General features: G+C 37.0%; 1 protein-coding gene across 2 annotated transcripts in view; it reads right to left on the bottom strand.

The window, feature by feature from the left end:
• FHIT (fragile histidine triad) overlaps positions 1 to 15808 on the bottom strand; it is a 648955-nt gene extending 633147 nt beyond the window's left edge. For both annotated transcript variants that reach the window (XM_009284393.2, XM_009284394.2), the window contains exon 1: positions 15781 to 15808. The gene's annotated coding sequence lies outside the window, so the exon portion shown is untranslated. The remainder of the gene's footprint in view (positions 1 to 15780) is intronic.
• Positions 15809 to 21013: the final 5205 nt, after the last annotated feature.

Raw genomic sequence — 21013 nt, 5'->3', positions numbered from 1 at the left:
GGCTTTCACTAGCATTTCCAACTTAAAGATCAAATACAATATATTATTTAAAAAAAAAAATATTTTGAGATAAAGCTATACCAATTTGAAACCATCCATTAGAGTATTCTAGCTAGGAATTAACTCTTACACCACAAGAGAAATAAGTTCATAATTATACAGTGCCCACTACAGCATACAGAGACCAGAGCATTTGACTACACACCCATATACTAAATTTCCATACACAGAGAAAGACATTGCTCTAGTCTGAGTATCAAATAATAACAAAAAAGTCCAAAGGACTAAGTATCTCTAATTCTAGGCCTCCCAGTGTATCTCACAGGACGCTCAGTACCTAATAGCATTGGAATCCACCAACAAACCCAAACATTTCAAGAGAGTTGTTTTATGTATATCAAAGTTTAAAAGATCTTCACTGGTACCAATGTTTGATTATCTGTAAAGCTATGGATATTAATATGGATTGGGTTCTACATTACAGTACAATTCTGGAAAAAAAAAAAAAGGAAGTAATTTTAGAAGCTTTAAGTAGTATCCAAAGTATTTATATAAGCCAGATGCTGTGGATAATCATCCATTTCTAATTCTGATTATGTGCAACATCAGACCTTATGTATCACTCTCATTGAAGGTATTATTAATCTGCCTCCAAAGAACAGTATTTTCTCACTCTACCTTTTCTCCCTTTGTATTCCTCTCTTTTCACCTGAACTAACATAAGTCTAGATTTAGATACTGATACTCGGTCTTTAATTGTGATACTCAAACGCACTGCTTGGAGATGCACCATTATAGCATACATCATATTGAGATTTTATCCCAGCTAATCAAGTCTTTAAAAACAAGTCATACATCAGAATTAACGTGACATGAAACGTGTTAGTGTCACAATACTAGAAGGCAAAATTTTTTCCTAATACCTGGGAAAGTTAAAAACAGGATAAAACTTTATTTAAAAGAAATTGTTCCAAGTAAATCAAAATGTACAATAGTTTTGTATGTTTTACGTTATAAAACACATTCTAAGTTGTACTTCAAATATCCTAGGTTCCCAAGTTTTAAAAATTTTTTTAGTTTCGTTAAATCATACTGTCAAGGCCTAACAGCTACTGCTTCAGTTGCAGCACTGGGAAGGATACATCTCACAACAGGTATAAAACACAAGAGCTATTTAATGGACTAGGATTCAAACAGCAAAACTGAGGAAAAGCTGACACAGAAATCTCTCTCATTGAAGACACTCAGGTAAAGAGTAAAGACAGTGCCTGCTACTAAGAATAATGAACCAGTGGAGGGAAGCTTACAAATTATACTAATTAGTAAGAAGCAGGCAAGAAAAATAAGAGCCTCAAAGCAGTGGCAGCATCTTGGCAAAACTCCCACAAGCAAACGCACCAGTCTAGGCCTCACCACCTTTCTGCGTCTTTAAAAGTACACGTACCCAGTGGTCAACTGTCTGCCATATGAAATTAGAATCAACCAGCCTGGCCAAATACACAATTTACTAAAGCAATTTTTTAAACTAAAAAAAAAAATCTGTGTGACCAATCTGTTGCTACTAATATCCAAGCTTGGTTATGTCCACACAAACTGCAGCAACTGCAGATTAAATTTATAGTAAATTAATCTTTGGCAAGGAAGATTAGTGTTCTACTTCGAAAGACATCTATTACTACTGAAAGAGCCGCAACTTCCTAGATGAGATTTATATTCTTTTACCCATAAAAAGAGACTCAGAACAATTTTCTAACCTTTCATATAACTGCAAAATATGTCCATCCTGTCCATAAAATGTGCACTAAAACAGAGTTTTGTTAAGTTTTGGTATTATGTTCATTCAATAAGCATGTTCTGCCTCATTCAGATTTCATCTCCTGAAGTCAGAAAAGAAACAATGTCAGAATACTTTTGACAGAAAAATCTGATTTGGTTAAACAGCTCAAGATTTTCCAAGTGAATGTAAACTTTGAAAAAGGTGCCCATGTTTAAGTGAAAAATCATCATTATTATTGTTTTGAAAATCTCTTTATTACTATGAGTTATCATTAAAAGAGTCAACAAAAATATTTCTACCATTCTACAGACAGAACTACAATGTAAGGGGACTTATATAACAGCCTTTAAGACAAAAATTAGCTACCTTACGGACACAGTTTCTTTTCTGTTTAATAGAAGTCTACTTCCTTACTACTTGTCATTGGTTCTGTAACTGAAAACTGCAATTAGTTATGCTTCACTGACACACACATTAATCCTTTTGTGGTTATATTATTCAACCTGAACATTAATAAGCAGGACTGTTAAAAATTCTAAGGGATTGCACCATCACCCCTATTTTATTAAAGCATTTGTGGCAAGAGACAGTTAAATACTACGTATCCTTTAAATACATTATTCTAGCTAGGAAAATGTTAGTCTGCCACATGAATTAAACAAGGCAAGAAACCAAAAACCAAATAAGACTACTGTTTAATTTGTGCAAACAGTACTTAATTTTAAAGATCACATAAAATATGAAAAAATGCATTACTAATACTGTTTATTTTCAAATGGACCGTATAGTTACAGATGAGCTTCACTAGAGAAATAAAACTGACAGCAAAAAAACAACAAAGGAAAACAATTTTCATTAGTTCAAATGAAACTAACAAGGGCTACCAGCAGTAAAAACCTAACTTCTTTAAATTCCAAAATGAATCTCCTCTCCTGACCTTTATAGAGCTCAAGATGCATACATACACAGAATAAACAAAATAATTTGAAAGCAAATTCACTGAGTGCGCCTGACCTTTGAAACAGCACAGATAATTTTAATCAGATTTGCACAATGTTAGTCTGTCTCAGCTTCCATGTAGCAACACAAAGATGACAAAACTACTTAAGGAAAAAAAAAAGACAACATTTTACCAAAATAAAAGCAGCTTTAAATATTTTTTTAAATAGCCAGCAGCCCTAAGAGTCTCAGGTTCAGGAAAGATTCCTCTGAAATTCTACTCCCTCCGTGTCCAGCTAAAGCTGCACAATTCAGCTCTAGAGAGAAAAGCCCTTTCTGCCAGTTACGCAAGTTTCTGTCAGTTAAGTTGAAGAGCTGACACCTAAAAGAAAAAATACAAGTTACACAAACATTTTAAAAATCTGTTTTTGTAGGAGTAGCCAGCAGTTGCCTCCTTGATCACCTAGAATACAGTAGGCTACTTAAAGCTTCTCAGTTATGTTTATTATCTTAGATTTTCAGAGATAATGAGTAAAAAAAAAAAAAAAATCAAGATCTGCAGCATAAATAATCTGACAAGCAGTGCTGACTAGTAAAAATCTCTAGTTACAAAGAATAGAAGTTCTCAGAACTATAAACAAATTAGCCTTAGTTGAAACTAGCTGACAATACCTACCCTTCTGGAATGACAGATGTTGCAAGAGTTATAAACCAGTTATCAGCCACCAAGGCTGACTGTTGCTTGTAACACTTGGAAAAACAAAGAAATCTTATACTTTATGCAAGCTCCAAAACAGCTTACTGCAAGTATGGTTGTATTACTTATGCCTGATGAAATGCGGAGAATTAACATAGAGCGCTGAAAGCCCTGTTTAGATTCAGAACGTGCAACCTCCATCAGATTAGACCTTCCACACTGACAGTGACAACAGCTGGAAAACATAGCATGAGAGTAAAATACAACTAACTAAACAAAGACACTTATAAAATGCTGAAGTTTGTCTTTGGTACTTTTGAGAAAAGAACAACAGTGAGTAGAACAAAGATATTCTTTAATTTAGTATTTACCCAAGACTAAACTCCATTTGAGGGATGCAATAGGACAATATAGCTTTGTCAAATAGTGTGCTTTAATCTAACAGCACTAGTTTAAATTACTTCTAGCCTAGTTGGTTTTAAAGCTTAACTTCTTCACATTTACAGGGAAATGTTCAGTTTAACAAACCACTTAGATACTAGAACAGCCAGAAAGAAAGTACAAAGTAAATAATGTTAACTACATGAATTTGTAACTATGCAAGGCTAACAAATGAATTTTATACATTGGCTATTTCCTTGTAAAACCACCACTACCCTTGTAATATCTGTGAGCAGCAAGGTCAGCCTAATATGTTTCTAAAGACAGAATTTGGTCACCCCATCCACACTCAGATCATTAAAAGTAAATATCGTAATATTTGACATAGCCTCTGAGAGAATAAGCAACAGAACAGTTTATAAATCATTTGAAAACAAGCGTTGCTGAGAGCTAACACATGTTAAGGTGGGATCATGAACAAGACAGTTTTCCAGAACAGCAATCCACCATTTCTGTGTCACTGATTCATTATCCGAATTTTTTGTAGGCCAGCCAACCCGTTCTGATTACAGCAACAATCACATTCCTCTTTTGCCAGACTATTTTGGTCTTTTTCTCTCTCCTTTGCTCACAGTGGATTTTATCTTAGAGCCTGTCTTTCGCCACTGCTATCCGATATCCTCATCTATTCCTAATAAGGAGTTTAGCTTATTCAGCTTATCAGGAAGGTTGAGAAGGGAGCTGATTGCTGTGTACAGACACTCACACAGTCTGACAATGTAAAGCATTCTGACCTTGCAAACAGAGTCCTACAAGACCTAGCACTTGGAAATGAACGTTAGAGAAATTGAAACTTGAGTAAGGCCCAATTTCCAGACACTGAAAGTAATTTAAAATAAGCTGAAAAAATTGTAAATAAGTATTGAAGTAACTTATGACACTGTTATTACATTACAATTTATTAACATGAAATGGAAGTTACCACTCTGCTGTAAGGTAAATTCCAGTTTTGTTTTGTTTGGGGTAGGAGAAGGAAGCCTACATGTACCACTAATTACTACAGTTTCCACTTAGGAAAGCTCCAATCTATGGAATGCTCATCAGATTCTAGTAGAAAAAAATATTAGTTCAATCATTCACATCATTAAAGGAAAAACAATGTTTCTATAAAAAGATTAAAGGGATGCAATGCTCTGTTGAACTGCACTTTCAGGAAAGGCTCATTCAGTCAAAACCTGCTCTTTTTTCTTCAAAACCTTTTTTTTTTTAAAAAAAAAATTAGAAAAATTTAGACTGAAGAAACCCCAGTCTTGATCTGATTATTAGTTAAAATTGCTTTTCTCTTTTTTCAACTACAGCTTTCAAGATGTTTTCCTAACATCCTTAAACATCAAAATGGACAATTACATGTTTCATTGTTTTCAATAGGAAACAACACTAACAGCAACATCTATTAAGCAGCAACACCTATCTTAACCAGGGCGGGGGGTGTGTGCGTGGAGGAGACTTCACTGTATGCACTCACTCTAATTTAACTTCATAGTAAGTTCTCCTAAACTGTCACACAAAGTTTAAAGTAAGAAGTTTCTCCTAGGAACACCAAATATTTATAGTCACATGTATTTCAAGCAGCAGATTTTAAGGCAGTGTTTATTTTGAGTTTTTTTAAAAACTTTTAATTCAATATTTATACTATGCTGGCTGCTAAAGGTATATAGGGAAAATTATTCAGAAAGCATATCCAAGAAAAACCTCTGTTGATCCACTAACAGTGTAGGCCAACGATCTACCGATGCTCTATTTGACCAGTTAAATTTACAATGCAGAACTTGTATGACCTGTCTGTAATACACACTAATAAAATGTATTTTTACGCTGAACTTCTGTACAATATTTTTATGCCGATACCTAATTTTTTAATGTATATTTTTATGCCGATACTTCTGTACACGGTAATGCAACTCAGCTGCTGATCCGTTACAACATGGCCACATCCCAATTTGATGCTAATATTGAATAAATCCAGTTTTGACGCAGTGCCTGTATGGCTGGAATTCTATAAATAGTATCCGCAAAGAATTTACAGCATTCAGCTTATCTCTAAAATTGACTGTAAGCATCCCACTGTCATTAAGAGCTAAGAAGCAGCAGCCACCTTTCAACAGAGAGATCCAATAATAGATGAATGATTATCTAGCCCACTTCGGATCACAATCAAACTGGTTTAAATGAACCTGTTGAACTTATGGAAGCATTTGCACAGATATGGCTAGTGCTAAAGGGCTGTTTAGAAATTGTTCCTTTTCACCTCAGTTGGGACAATGCACAAATAAAGCAGCACTTTGTCTACACTACTGCAGCGTAAATCTGGTTCAGAGGATGAGGCACCCTTAGTTACCCCATGTTTCCAAGCACAATTTTCTGGGTAGTAAGGCTAGCAATTCTTCCACCTAAAGCAACTCCCACTTCTCTCTCCAGATATTGCATAAGCTCACATGAGCAACTGTCTGTAGGTTGTACAATGAATTGGAACAATGAACTTTTCAAGTTTGTCAAGGTTGAAAACAACCCTTTTTTGCCTAGTCAGTTTGCTCAGATGTCTCCACTGGTCTGACTCACCACACGACCCAAGAAACAGCTGTATCAGGATTACAAATGCATTACACATGGGAAAGGAAACCAGCAGCTGAGATTGAGTTGCTTGATCTGGAATTCCTTGAGCTGGTTATGCTATTAAAAATAAAATAAATAAAAACAGGGAATGAAAGCTTCTGTTAATAAGTCCTACTTTTCATAGGGGTTGAATCTCATAAGACTGACTCTGTCCTAAAAAAAGCAGTAGTGCTTATGCTGTTAGTTAGCAGGCAGTTTAGAAATTGGGCTTTTTTTAATCACTTCTCAATTAAATGATTACACAAGTGTGTCTAGACAGACCCCTCCATGCAGACTCAAGCACTAGCTCAGTATTTCTTGCATCTACATAGCAAGTAGTCTTACAAATACAGGTGTAGTTCACTCCCATTATCAAGCTATCTTTCCCACCCTTGACTTTGAACATTTCTGCAGTGGTTTCTGCATGGACTCAATCCGCAACTTCAAAACTGACAGTCACTTCAATTACCTGTATGGCTGCATCCTTCTAGATGCTAGTGCCATAGCAGCAACATATTTGGTCTGGCAACAGCAGTCTCAAAAACATATTCTTATCATTTGAATGATTAAAATGTGATCTCTGATGCTTAGAGGAAAAGGATATAGTATCATCTGATCACCATCAGCCCCCAAGTATCTAAGTTTCCATCATATGTTTTCATAAGGTTGTATAGTACAAAAATATTTGTAAATTAACAGCTCTACAACAGGTGGTTCCTTACAACATTGGAAAACGTTATTGGTAGTTGCATCATACAGTCTCAACACACAAAACTGAAAACTAGTTGAGATATGGGTCTTATAATAAACAGAAAACATTCAAGGAATAACATAGGGTGATTTTATCTTTTCTAATGCTGCCTTCATATTCATATTTTCAATGTACAAAGAATGCTCACATACATGCTAAGTGTATCTCAAAAACTAACATTACGCTAGAAAAATACAGGAAAAAACAGCTGCCAAACACAGAAGAAAACCTCTTTCTACTTTGATATTTTCTTTTCAAATTTTAAAGCACTTGTCTCCATCTTTAGACACACAAATCCTTTAAAAAAATGCCTGTTTTCCTAAGAAAGCCCTTTTCATTTGTTTGACTACTCCCATAAAAATATCTATACTAAAATGCACTACTTTGTCTAATGTTAGAGTACCTCAAATTGTATCTTGAGTTCAAAATAAAAAACAGTAAGATTTTTTACAGTGTTCATGAACATCCAAACACCACTAAGTCTTTCCTGTTTTAAATCCTGCACCTAGTATCCTCTTACATAACAACTGCAAAGACTAATCTTATTTTTGTTACAAAGTTACAGACCAGTAACTACTTACCATCCCACGCTGAACAGTTTAACGCTACAGTCCAACTGCCAAGAATACCCTTCCTCTTCCAATGCAGTACTTAGTAGGACAACTTATGATAAATAAATTTATAACAATTATATAAACAACATAAATATTTAATAGTACCTATAAATAATAATAGCCAGAGTTTTTAATAGGCAAATGGCTACTCTTACATAAGTCTGTAATGATAACTGAACCAAAAATATTAGTTGATAATCTGCATGCAGCAATACGCAAACAGGCACAATAGTCTGACAATCAACATTTCACAAAACAATAACATCATTGTAGTTTCATGATAATTTAAATACAACTTCTATGAAAGCTTGCATAGCAATGGAGGCTGAAGGCCGGGGTCACAAAAATTTCTATTGAAATACTGTGTAGACTATTAGCTCTTCATTCGAGATATGCTTGTCTGTGTTTTGTTTTTTTCCATAAATACGTGAACCTAATCATATTTTAAACAAGACTACACATTTTCCTCAGCAAAATATCTGCCTAATCAAAAATATGACTGAAGAGATTCAGAAACCTTAGATTTAAGCAAGCTTCCTTCTGTCCTTCCCCCATCTCCTTCTAAAATTGAATGTTTTAAAGCCAAATTTGACCTGAAAACTTCTCTGCAATGAATAAAATTCTGCTATTCTGAAATAGTATTCATCACAACCATATAATAAATATTTAATAACACAACACGCACTAAAAAGAGACTGAAAGCCTGAAATCATTAGGAGATGTCCCAGCACAAGAAATAAAAAAGAGACATACATTTCTCTGCAAGTGTAATTTCAAAGTCCTTTCACATAGGGATCTAAAGACTGTCAGCCTGGTTGCTCTGCTACTGTATATTAAATAAGCATGTAATGAAGCTACTGGTTTTGATTCATTGAGATGCCAAAGATCATGGGTAAAGTATATAAAATTAATTTTTTTTTTTTTTTGAAAGTGGAATATCAAGAAGGTGGTAAGAATCAGGTACAGCATCAAAAAGAACAGAATACTGACAACAGAAAACAACGTAAAATCCAGCACGACTTCATTTTAGTGACCATTTAGAAAAATAACAACACGAGTGCCATTTAAAAGCTATTTCCAAATCCAAAACCACTATGAAATACTTTACTTCCTATCAGTTCAGGGAATCATTATATTGTTTTTATTAACAGAACGCTGATTCCCAGTCTTGATACAAACTAAATGCAAATTTGAGCCTTGTATGTTACCTAGCGCTTTCTAACATGCCTTCATTATCTCTTAGTTCTCAGTTAGGACTTGTACACAAATCCAGCAAAACAGTTTAGAAGGTACTTAATTTTCAGTATTTGCATAATACCATTGAACGGGATAAATAATATGCATACTTAGTGCCAAATGTCAGCACTATGCCAATTTAAAGCCTTATTCTTTAACATTTCAGAAACAATTTTGAAAACAATTTAAATGACATATGTAAACTATTCCAACAAGTCAGTGTGCAATGACTTCTAAACAACAGAATACCCTCCGAGGCCAATACCTACCAGACACATCAAAATTTTAGCAACTTAAGACCTTGTTAAATCTGTGCAAATGCTAATGCTAAAACATATTTGTGTTCAGAAGAATTAATATAAATGTTTTTGACTATTCATACACTAAGCCACAGCATTATTTTGATAAAGTAACAGGCAGCACTGCAGTGCCAATACAGAAAATCTGTTCTTTGGAGTATCTAGAAATGTGAAGCTGAAAAATGTAGTTGCTGAGTTGTATTAAATTGCAAATGTTTGCATTACATTGCAAATCTGATGAGCTATACTGGGAATATTCAGTATTGCAGTGAAAATTGATGAGAGGAAAAGCACACATTCTGATTAAAATCAAAAGGTTTATTTACATTTTACAATTAGAACACTTTCTTTAGTGCTGCCCACAAGGTTAAAAATAGCTCTTTTACCAAGGCCTATTTATCATTTTTCAAGTTTACTACTAGAATAACCACACCACTTCCAAAAAGAGTAGGCCTTTGGAAGCACTATATAATTTTGAAAATTTCTACTGTAATTTTAAATGTTTGAGAATGAGGGTTTGTTTTTGAAGAATCAGATTTGGCATTACCCAAACCTCTCTACCACCCAAGGATACTCTTGTTTCTCATGGCACAAAGGAATATAACCCTTTATTCCCAAATGAAATACAGTATACAGCGCACCTGGTTTTTAACATAGGAAAACCAGATATTAGTTATCAATGACGTATCTTGAATTCATTAAATCATCACCTTGCTGGGCATGATCTGCCCAAAGTCTACATTTTGCCCATCTATTCACTGTTGACCATTAAAATATGCCTGACCTTTCCAAGTTCCTCCTAAGAAGAAACAGAAAGCAAAAATTACCAGGGGCTTCTAGCCATGATAATCTATTTGATTTTCAGCAAATACCAACGTTTGACTCTGCTATGGAGTTGCATGTTGATAATTATTTTAAGTGATTCCTACATGTTTACTTTTTTTTTTTAATGTGACAGGACTGTGTTTTTATGTGCAGTTTTTCTAAGACCCAAGGGATCTGTGGCTCTTCTGGAGAAGACAATACTACCAAACTCATTACTGTTCAAATGCTTTCACTTACATGAAGACAAATCAGTATTTTGAATCTTTACAACACAATCACCATTTCTGTGCTGTGTATGATAAAGCAAGAATAAACTGTAATCTAGGGATTCCTGCCAGAAGAATGGCACCAGGGCCAACAGACATACACCACTATTTATACAGCTACTCATACTCCCAAGCTCTTCTTCCTTTTTTTACAGGAGTCAGTGCTCTAATTTACTTTTCCCTTAAATATTTTAAAATGCACATTCTGTACTCCTTGGTCTTCATTACAAATATTTGCAAGGAGAACACTTCACTTGAAATATACATCAGAACACTATCTTGCCTGTCTTCTGCTCCAAGGAGGCTGAAACCTGGTAACTCAAACACAACAACTGGCAGAGCAAGCTGAAGCAATCTTGTAAGATCTGGAAAAGCAAGTAGGAGTAGAAAGGTCCAGTATCAGCAGCTGACTTTAACAAGAATAAAGCGTCAACAAAGGAAAATTAAGTTCCAAAATAGTGTTAGCTGTTTTGTCTATTCATTATGAAAACTTGGGTTTTTTTGAACTCTACTTGGTCTGTGACACCACTCTATATATAAGAAATAAGATGGGAGGAAAAAGACATTTCTAATTACTGCAGTAAAAAGGAGTCTGGTCAACAAAGCATTTCCTGAGAAATGTCAGTAACATACTGTCCACAATTATAATAATATTATTACTGCAAGATATGCCTCCAGAATACTAGTTTTCCTATATTTGAATAATTGCTATGCTGATCAAGCTCCTCTTCAACACCACCTCAAGCTAAAGTTTTACCAGACTAAGAATCAAGGATGATTCCTTAATGTTCCATTTGCCGATCAAAGCAAATTCTCTGGCTGAATATAGATAATAATTCTATTAAAATGTAGCTAATGAATCATCTGATTACTGTCCCAATCCTTGAAATTCAGCACAATGATATCCACTTCTGGTGGAATATCACAATAATAGCAAGAGATCAATGTAACTAAAACTGAATATCCATGAAAATATTCACGAAGTTTGTAACATTTATCTCCTGTACCTCACCTGAAGACAGGGGAAACAAGTAAAATAGAAAATAGACCTTCAAAATATTGTGCTGTCTAGCTATAGGATTTCTCATGTTAATGATTTCAACTTTCAGGGGGTGGTGGGGGGGTGTATTTTTCAAAATAACAAAGTCACTCAAAACCAGTCTTTTCTTCCACTCTGTTACCAGAACCATCTGCAGGAACCTATCTACATACCTTCTTCTCTCTGAAAGTAACCTCAGCCCTTCCACTCTGATAGAGGGATTACATTCTGTTGAACCTCCATTTAGGGTCCTTTTATAGTACGGGAATCCTTCTCACAATCTAAGCACTTGTAGAGGAGTGCTCTTTTTAACAACTCCAATCTGTTCCTTGTAAGAATACAATTAACACATCTACTGTCTTAAAATTTAAGGGCGGAGGGGAATTAGTCTTAATTAGGGACTTCTGCAGAAGCTCTTTCAGCACCTGAGTCACTCATTGGCTTTCGAGAGAACAAGTAAATTTTAATTGCATACTCACCAATAAGACTGCATCAACATAGAAAGTGATGGGTTAGTCATAAACAGGACTAGATCCAGCTTAAAGATACAACCAAAAAAAACACGGGAATCAAGTTCAACTAATGCAACTTTCATTTTTAATAATAAAGCTTTCTAAGTGCTGAACATTATGAAGCTGCTTCTCACACAACCCAATTTTATCCTTACTTTCTGTGCATGCTATTATGTAAAGAGCTAACTACTTCACTAGAAAAACTTACAAAAAAAACACTCACAAGTGAAAGGCTTTAAATTCTGACACTGAGTATTTATGATGGATATTCAGAATCACCCTGTAGCTTTAGGGACAATCATATTTCCCTCATGTAGACTCAACTACCCAAAGGAAGCCAGCAGGCATTTGATCACCAAATAAACCAACCCCAGATTTAGTTAGGCCTCTTTTTAAAAAAAAAAAAAAAAAAATCTCATTAGATACACATTTTAATGTTGCACTCAGAAAACATGAGTTATAAACTACAAGGATGCACAAAGAACACATTGTGCCAAACATATCTGACAGGTTTTTTTGATAAGTTACCGGTGTAGTAGAGAAAGACAAGAAGAATGAACATAATTTATTAAGACCTTCTTTAAAGTGTCCATCTGCCCCTAGAGCTTATGGAAATAACAAAGCAACAAAAACATGTAGCCCTGTAAGAGTAATTTAAATGTAAGTGCAAAGAATCTATAGTAAGGCAAACAAGCTATTATTAATAAAAGGAGAAAATATGGATGATACTGGTCAACCTAAGTTCCACTCAAAAACAATTAATCTTAATGCACAAAATAAAACATTGCCTATATAGCACCAAATTATTTAGAAATAATCAACTTGTGTTTCGGAATCATTCTAGTATCAGAATTTGAGCTATAGAAGTCAACAACAGTTTTCTTGCAGACTTAATAGATCAATATTTGGGCCTCTGTAGTAAACATTACCAGTTTGTCTGGTATAAAAGTTGTTTACATACACACTAATGACATTCTATACACAAATCAGTTGACCAGGTTGAAAAGTGGCAATATTTTTAACTTTTGCAGAAATAGACAAAATTATAAATACATAAAATTATATAAATAAATGTAATTGACATAAATGAAGCTGCAGACACTGGAGAAGAAAGAATGACTTCGACATGTATAAAACTGAATAATTCTATTTACTGCAAATTCACAAATGACATTCTATACACAAATCAGTTGACCAGGTTGAAAAGTGGCAATATTTTTAACTTTTGCAGAAATAGACAAAATTATAAATACATAAAATTATATAAATAAATGTAATTGACATAAATGAAGCTGCAGACACTGGAGAAGAAAGAATGACTTCGACATGTATAAAACTGAATAATTCTATTTACTGCAAATTCACAAAAGGATTCATGTGACAGATGAAAATGAATATATGAGAGGATTAAACATTGTAAGTATAAAAAGGCAAATCCTATAAAGTACGTACACAGCTGTAATATGCAAGACAAGTGGATAATCCTGTGCTCAACATTAAGTTATATGAGTTGACCCAAGCCACTCTTTCCAATATCATCTCGTTATCCTCCAATTTTCCCAACATGTAAAAACATTAACTTGGTCACTTGTAAAGTCAATGAAAACTGCAAACATACAACTCTAAGGCTGTCAAATGAAAATATTTGACAATTACTACTTCCTTAGTTTAACAAACTCTTCTCATTGCACTCTGCGACTGAGACATAAACCATAACAACAGTAAAACAAAATTATAGAAAGCTGAACACAAACATCTGAAAAATGGACTCAGCTAAAAAAATCCGTTTAATAAATAAGTAAATGAAAACAGGTAGGCTCCACAGTTTTCACATATTGCTGCCTTAATTCTTCTAAGTTTTCTCAAGACTATAATACCAATTCAATAAACAGCCTGTTTTGAGGAGATTTAATTAGAACTTGCATCAGAAGTGCTATACTTGGAAACATAACAGCTCACATTGAATGAAACTAGCAACATTTCTGCCCAAATATCTTACAAGGGAAAAAAATAAACAAGCTGAAAGAAATACAACTAAAGGTTTCATAGTAAGTGGCAGAATTGACAAGTGAACTAAACTCAGCTTTTACCAGCACTCTATGCCTAACACTCACAGGAAAAAAGCAGTGTGTGTGTGGAATTTCTTTTCAGCACACAGAATGTAACTTTTAAAGATAGGAATGGTACTCCACTGTCATTCAAAGATTTAAAACTACTCAGAATATTAAATACAACTAAAGGTTTCATAGTAAGTGGCAGAATTGACAAGTGAACTAAACTCAGCTTTTACCAGCACTCTATGCCTAACACTCACAGGAAAAAAGCAGTGTGTGTGTGGAATTTCTTTTCAGCACACAGAATGTCACTTTTAAAGATAGGAATGGTACTCCACTGTCATTCAAAGATTTATAACTACTCAGAATATCTAAAAATGCATTTGAGGGTAAATATGAAAGCAGGTTATGAAATCAGGGGGCCTACTATTTATTGGAGATAAGTGACATCTTGCCCTGAGGGAAAAGGCGAAGTATTTAATGCCATTTTCCCATTAGACATTTCAGTGATTCAATTTAAAATGAAGTAGCCAAGATCTTAGCACATGCTCTGGAATGTCTTATTTGAATCACCAACATCCAATATTTGAAAATTAATTACTCAGAAAACTGCTTACAGATTACATACTGTGTGCAATTATTCTTTGAGCTGAACTTTGTATTTTCCTCTTTTTAAGAATGTTATCATTTAAGGTTTTTAATTACATTAAACCCCACAGAAATAATTTAAGCCTAAGCTGCTTTTTGTCTCAAAAGCAACTTTCACCTGAACATCCCTGAGCTCATTTTCTTCAGTTCTAGCCTAGAACCAAGAACAAGATGACTATTTATTTTTAGATCTCCATCTTGATTTTACTCATTTCCTAAGTGACTTATTAAGAAGCTGCAAAATTAATCCGTTCCTTGGACACATGCTACCCTTAGAAAAACACAACTACCTTTGCTATGTGTATCGTGTTGTCACTCAGTCTACCCAGGTTCAGCTAAAATCCTTTATGAACTGTTACAAGAGCACCAGATCGATCATTTGAACAAAGCATGTAAAGCACCTAAAATGATCTTAAGTGTTACTACCTTATACGTAAATTTAAATTCAAGGGACTGGCCAGAGTCTCTGTGATCCTAACATAGGTAGGTTGTTTCAATGACTGCTTTGGTTTTGCTGAGGCGTGAAGATTAATTTGTTTTAACCCACTGCACTTCTGTCCAGAAAGCGGGTTCCCTCACCTCTCCCGCGCATCACCGAGAGGTCAAAGGCAAGCACGTACGGACGGCATGAGAAAATGCCACCACAGGCACCGCCACCGCTGCCCACACACGGCCAAACACAAGCCCCAAGCGTGGGAAGATGGCCAAGCGGTCCCAGCAAAAAAAACCCACTTAAACCAGTGCGAAATGGTTTATGCGAATGAAAACCATAGCGGTTTTTCAATATCCAGCCGGGAGGAAGAGAGGGAAGAAAGGGCCAACGAGTCGGCCTCAGCCCCGGCGCAGGGCGGCGGGCTCGGCTGCCCGAGCGCAGCGGGCGCTGAGGAAAGAGAAAGCGGCGCCGGCTGCAGCCGCCCCAGAGCACGGCCGTTTGGCGCAGCGGCCGGCCGCCCCTGAAGTAAGGCGGCGGGGGACGGCACAGCGCTTCCCTCCCTGCCCTCCTTAACGGCCGCCGGCGCCTCCCCGCTGGAAAGCTCAGCAGCACAAGGAGGCGGAAGCAGCGGGAAAGGAACACAAAATGGAGACTTACACTCCCTCTCCTAACACGCATGCGTTGCGCCGGCGAAAAGGGGTGTGCCGCAGCGCGCCGACACCGGCCTGTGGCGGCCGAGGGGCGGGCGGGGAGGAGGGTTCGCCACTTAAGTAATGGCCGCCGGGGCGGTCCCTGTGCGTGCGCGCTCTGGATCTGTGCGTGCGTGCTCTGGGTGCGCGAAGGTGGCGAGGGTAGGTGGCTCAGGGAGCGGGTGGGCGCGTGGCGGCGTGGTGTTCCCGCCCAGCCGCGCTCCTCTCCCCCGGCCCTTAGCAGGGGGAGAAGGCCGCTCCCCCATCGTGAGGAGAGTGGCTGCTTAGCTACGGTGGTCGCCCCTCAGCTGGCCTCAGGTTACAGCCCTCAAGAGGCAAGTTACAGCCGGCGAGTTCAGGAGCACACCTGGGGCTCTGCTCTGGGCGGTAAAAGCTGTGTCTGGGTTCAGCTGTGCCCGAAGCGAGTTGGTAGGAGAAAGTCTCACAAGTTGTGTGGATGCCCCCCTTGACTCAGCATTACAAGTAGGTCCCCCCATTACAAGTAGGGAAAGTAGTGTCGCGGTGCGTGTCCCGTGCTTACGCTGTTGCCCAGGTATCTGCTTTTGGCCCACACTGGAGACAACAGTTGCAACACTACCAGCAATTTTCCTTTCCTCTCATGTGGCTTCAATTTTTAGTTTCTATGTAGTGACAGTAAGGCTTTATCCCTCCCTGCCTCAGTGCAGGCAGTGGTAATGTCCCTGTTGAATTCCCTGGCACAGACATGGACATGGGTGCTCCTCAGTTCGGTTCTGGAGTCATACAAAGCCCTCTGCAGCAGAGGGCACCTTCCAGAGCAGTGCAACCGGCACTGTGATTAGCTTCTGCCATTAAGTATTTCTCCCTCCACCCTTTTCCTAAAGGGAAAAAGCTTGCTTTAGTTCAGTTGGACTGAGCTTCTTTAGTGAAGACAAGGTCTTACAGTAGAAAGCCAGGTTTCTAGCAGGCCTTTGGTTTGTAGAAGAGTTCATTTTTGGTCTAGTATCTAAGAAAGCTCTGTTACATAGGTACTTTTATGTATATCCACTGTAGAGGAATGAAGTTGCTGAACATTACCGTTATTCCAGTGCTTCAGGCAATCAGATATGCTGGGCTCAAGCCCAAACCTTGAACTTTATTTTATATTCTAAAGGAAATTAGTATAACAAATGGAAGACAGGTTTGATGTATTTGCTGGAGCCAGTACCACTGAGAATTAATGCAAGGCACTCTTCTTATTGTGGTATTAATGAACACTGGCACAAGTAGTGACCAATACCACAAGTATCAGATCTTATCCTGTACACTCACATTGAAGACATTGTTGTCACCAACCCATGAATGTGGTATCAAGTGTCATTATTACTTAATGCCAACAGAGAGCCAAGATTGCCTTTTGATGCCACTGCCGTGGATAATGCCTCAGTATCTGTACTTCCATACAGCAAAGTCCCCTGCCTAATCCCAAAAATCACTCCAGGCTGAAGTGACAGCATTAATTCCCCCTGCTGTTACACATTTTGCCAGCTCTTTGTGACAGTGCACAGTGAGAGCTCCCTCGTGTCAGTTGTCTGCAAAGCTACCCCAGATATGTCCCTTTTACGGTGCATACACCTGTCTTCTAGGATTATGCAACTGATAATCCAGTACTGGCTGCTCTTCCTATATCCACTTGATCCTGAGAAACATACTGAGCACTCATTTTGTTTACAAAAGCAAATACAGTGTGTACAATTCTCATATCTAGTACAAGTGAAGTATTTTGCCATCACAGGGTCACTTTTGTATATTTCTTAATGATTATCATCTTCTGCAGTTACACCCTGGACGGCAGACAGACCTTTCCCCCAAATTACCAGGTCATTGCAAATGCTAATTTCTGTGTAGTAAACTTCGAGTCTCTGAAGATTGCTTTGTACTTTCCTGAAGTCCTAGCATGAAGTCCTAGTGTTTTTAATGACACTAGAGTTGTGTATTGATTTTATTACCTTGCACTGATTTGGTAGTTTTCCTCATGTCTTACTGATCTCACTGAACTGAGTTAATATATAATAGTGTAGCAGGCAAATAGCAGCAACTCCGTTTCCCCAAATTGTCCCCAATTTGTCATTACGGAACATGAAGACAGTGAAGTCTGTCTCTTCACTTCAACAGCCTAATCTGCATCACCTTGCTGCCTTTAAGTTATTTGACTTTTCTGGTCATCCCACCCTGTAAAGATCTTTTCCCTTCATGACATGCTTTACTTCCATTAATTGTTAAGGAGATTATATCACTAGTAAAAGCAAAGACCATCAGAATTCTATATAGACAGTTTCACTGCCATTTGCAGATGGAACTCCATTCAAATCAAGGGGTACTGTGTGAGATGATCACACCCTGATGAGAATATGCTCATTTATCCTTTTATGTGTGTTGTCCCTTGTTTACTCAGCATTTTAAAATAGTATTCAAAAACATTCCCTCTTTTGAGGTGTTTTTAGATCATCATTTAAGATGGTTTGGTTGTCCCAGGCACACACTTGTGACACTGTGAAAACAAACACTATACTGAAGTATATGCTGAAAAGAATTGAGACTTCAGTAAAGCAGCACATCAGAAAATCTGCTTAAGTATGTCAGGAAGTTTTAAAACCAACAAAAGAAAAAAAAAATCCTGAATGTTATTCAACAGTGTTGAAAACAAACTGCAAATCCTAATCTCTCTGAATAGCTCTAGTCATAATTCTCCATTTCTAACATTGCAACCTCTGTCTGTAACCAGAGATTATGTGTTACAGAAATACTTGCATCTGCTAAAACATATAAAAAGCACATGAAGAGGTGGGCTACTGCTACAGCAGAAGCCTTTGCTTACCAAAAAACAGATTTAATATTCTGTTATTAACAGAGAAAAACAAATGCAATACATAAGCAAAAGTGAAGTGTGTTTCTAGATAATCTGCTTCTAACAGTCAACTGAGCATGAAATCTCCTCTTGAAGAAAAGCCGGGTAGCGATCTCAGGAAAACATTCTTTTAGCTCACTACTGCTGATTTGTTCGATGGGACAGTTCACTTTGTTCCTTTATACTGAGCTGCTTTATACTTATGCAGAAACAAATTTTTTTCTCCCTCTAATCCTTAGCAGGAGCATGAGCCCTGAATATCTCGTCTTTGCCAAGCTCACAGTTTCAGTAAGTCGTTACAAAAGCTGTTTTACCTGCAAAGTGATAGATGAGAGTCTATCTGGCTCTGTGATGCACGGGAACTGTAGTTTATTTTTCAGTGAATTCTGTGGTTTCCACCAGGAAACTATTTTTATCTTAAATTACAAGTCCTAGAGCTGTGATGTTACATAGCATGTATTTTCAAACAAACTTTCTTCTGCCTTTTGCCTTAATATTCGTTGTGTATCCAAGAAGTAGGAACAGTAGTTCTGAAGAAGTAACAATGGTATTAGTAAATCAAAATCTTGCAGTTTTGTCATCCTTCATGTAACAAGGTGATTCTTCTTATGGTCTGCTTCTTCTAGGTTCTGAGATTTAAAGTGTGTGTCTATTTCTTCTTTCTATGTGAAATGACATTATTGGCAATGCTCAAACATCTGTGAGAAGAGACCTTAGTGTATAGCCATCAGAAAAGCAACAAAGCATCACTGGACTTTTGTAAGAAGCTTTCATTGTTTTCTTCTTTAAGTATTCAATCCTAGAGCTATCTTTTGTTGGTTTTATTTAGATGGAATCCAGAGAATGTACTGTGCTGGATTACCACTATTTTAAGGAGGCTGGGTCTTAGGCATTAATACAGTTTCACTTTCACGGCTACTTCTTTATTACTGTGATGCAGGTTTGCTCTCACTAAGTATTTTCTTCAAGCCACAATGTATTATCCACTGGTCAACTCAACAACTACTTCTTTAAGACCAATTGGCTGTTTCTTCTAACTCACTATTAGTCATTTCTCTTTTCCTCAAAACCGGGAACAGTATTCATGTTTTTGGCAGAGTAACAATGATACTGCATCTAACCAAAACAGCCCCTTCTGTGAAGCCAGTCATTAATTCCTCTCTGGTAGCTTGTCATCACCAGATGTCTGCTGAGTTTACACCCTGTGCATTTCCCGTGACTGCACCCACAAGGCATCCACAAATTATTCTGTATTTTCAATAAGAGCACCACATCCTTTTATGAACTTTCCTCTTCACTACCTCAGCAGCTGCAGCTGCTGACCACAGAACTGCAGCCTCTCTTTACGTTATGTGTTGTACCTCTCTCTTGACTGAAAGAGTCTACAAACAGCGTAAGAGTATAATGTTACTTTTACTTTAAGGATAGAGTTTCATCACTTAAGATTCCAGGAAGTGGGTTTTGCACAGAAAGTAATGAGAAGTATTCTACATCCAACACAGAAAAACATTTCCAGGTTTATATCAACAAGCAAAGTACAAAATGTTTTTGTTTCTCCTAAGAAGCACTGGCAATGAAGTCTAACCCTGCCAATGATAAAGCATATCTGAAGGAGGACTCACAGTTATATCTAAGCATGAGGAGAAGCGTAGGCACATTTCCCTCCAGAAATCTGCTCTCACTGAACATGATCACCAGCAGTAGATGCAATTAGCTATGTCCAATTTACATTTTGAGCACAAGGGACAAGCTTTCACAGCATGCTTAATACAGTGAACACAACAAACTGGTTTTTGTGAACACAATGCACAGTTTCTCAGTTCAATGGGAAACTTTACAAAATAGATGTGCAAGGTATAATTACAGCGTGCCACAAATAAAATTTCAAAAGGGTAATTGAAGCAACAGTCATATCTCGAAAAAGAAACTGGTTAATTGATGTAGGGTCATAGACACATGTCATAGCATACAATACAATAAATAGAATGTAAACACCAATTTTCAAATCAACGCAGCTTGATAACTTGCATTCAAATATTAGGAACAGGAAAAAAAAAAAACACCAACCCACAAAGTAAGCCCTAAATTACAATCCCTCAGCTAACTGGTAAAAATGAAGGAAAGATTTTGGGACCTGTTAATATTTTTCTAACTCATTAGGGGTCTTTCTTTCATCTGTTTTTTTCTTGCTTTCTGTGGCCATTGAGGCTAGTAGGAAACCAGCCAATTTAGTCAGAAAACTTTGCAGCATAGCAGGGAGTCTCATTTGTCATCACATGCAATAGCAGCTGTCTTCATCAAGAATGAAGTTAATCAGTACAGACTAAATAAATTA

The sequence above is a fragment of the Aptenodytes forsteri genome, unplaced genomic scaffold (genome assembly GCF_000699145.1).
Source record: "Aptenodytes forsteri isolate BGI_AS27 unplaced genomic scaffold, ASM69914v1 Scaffold53, whole genome shotgun sequence".
NCBI classification, from domain to species: Eukaryota; Metazoa; Chordata; class Aves; order Sphenisciformes; family Spheniscidae; genus Aptenodytes; species Aptenodytes forsteri.
The sequence above is the reverse complement of the archived record's forward strand: the minus strand, read 5'-3'. Positions and strand labels throughout refer to the sequence as shown.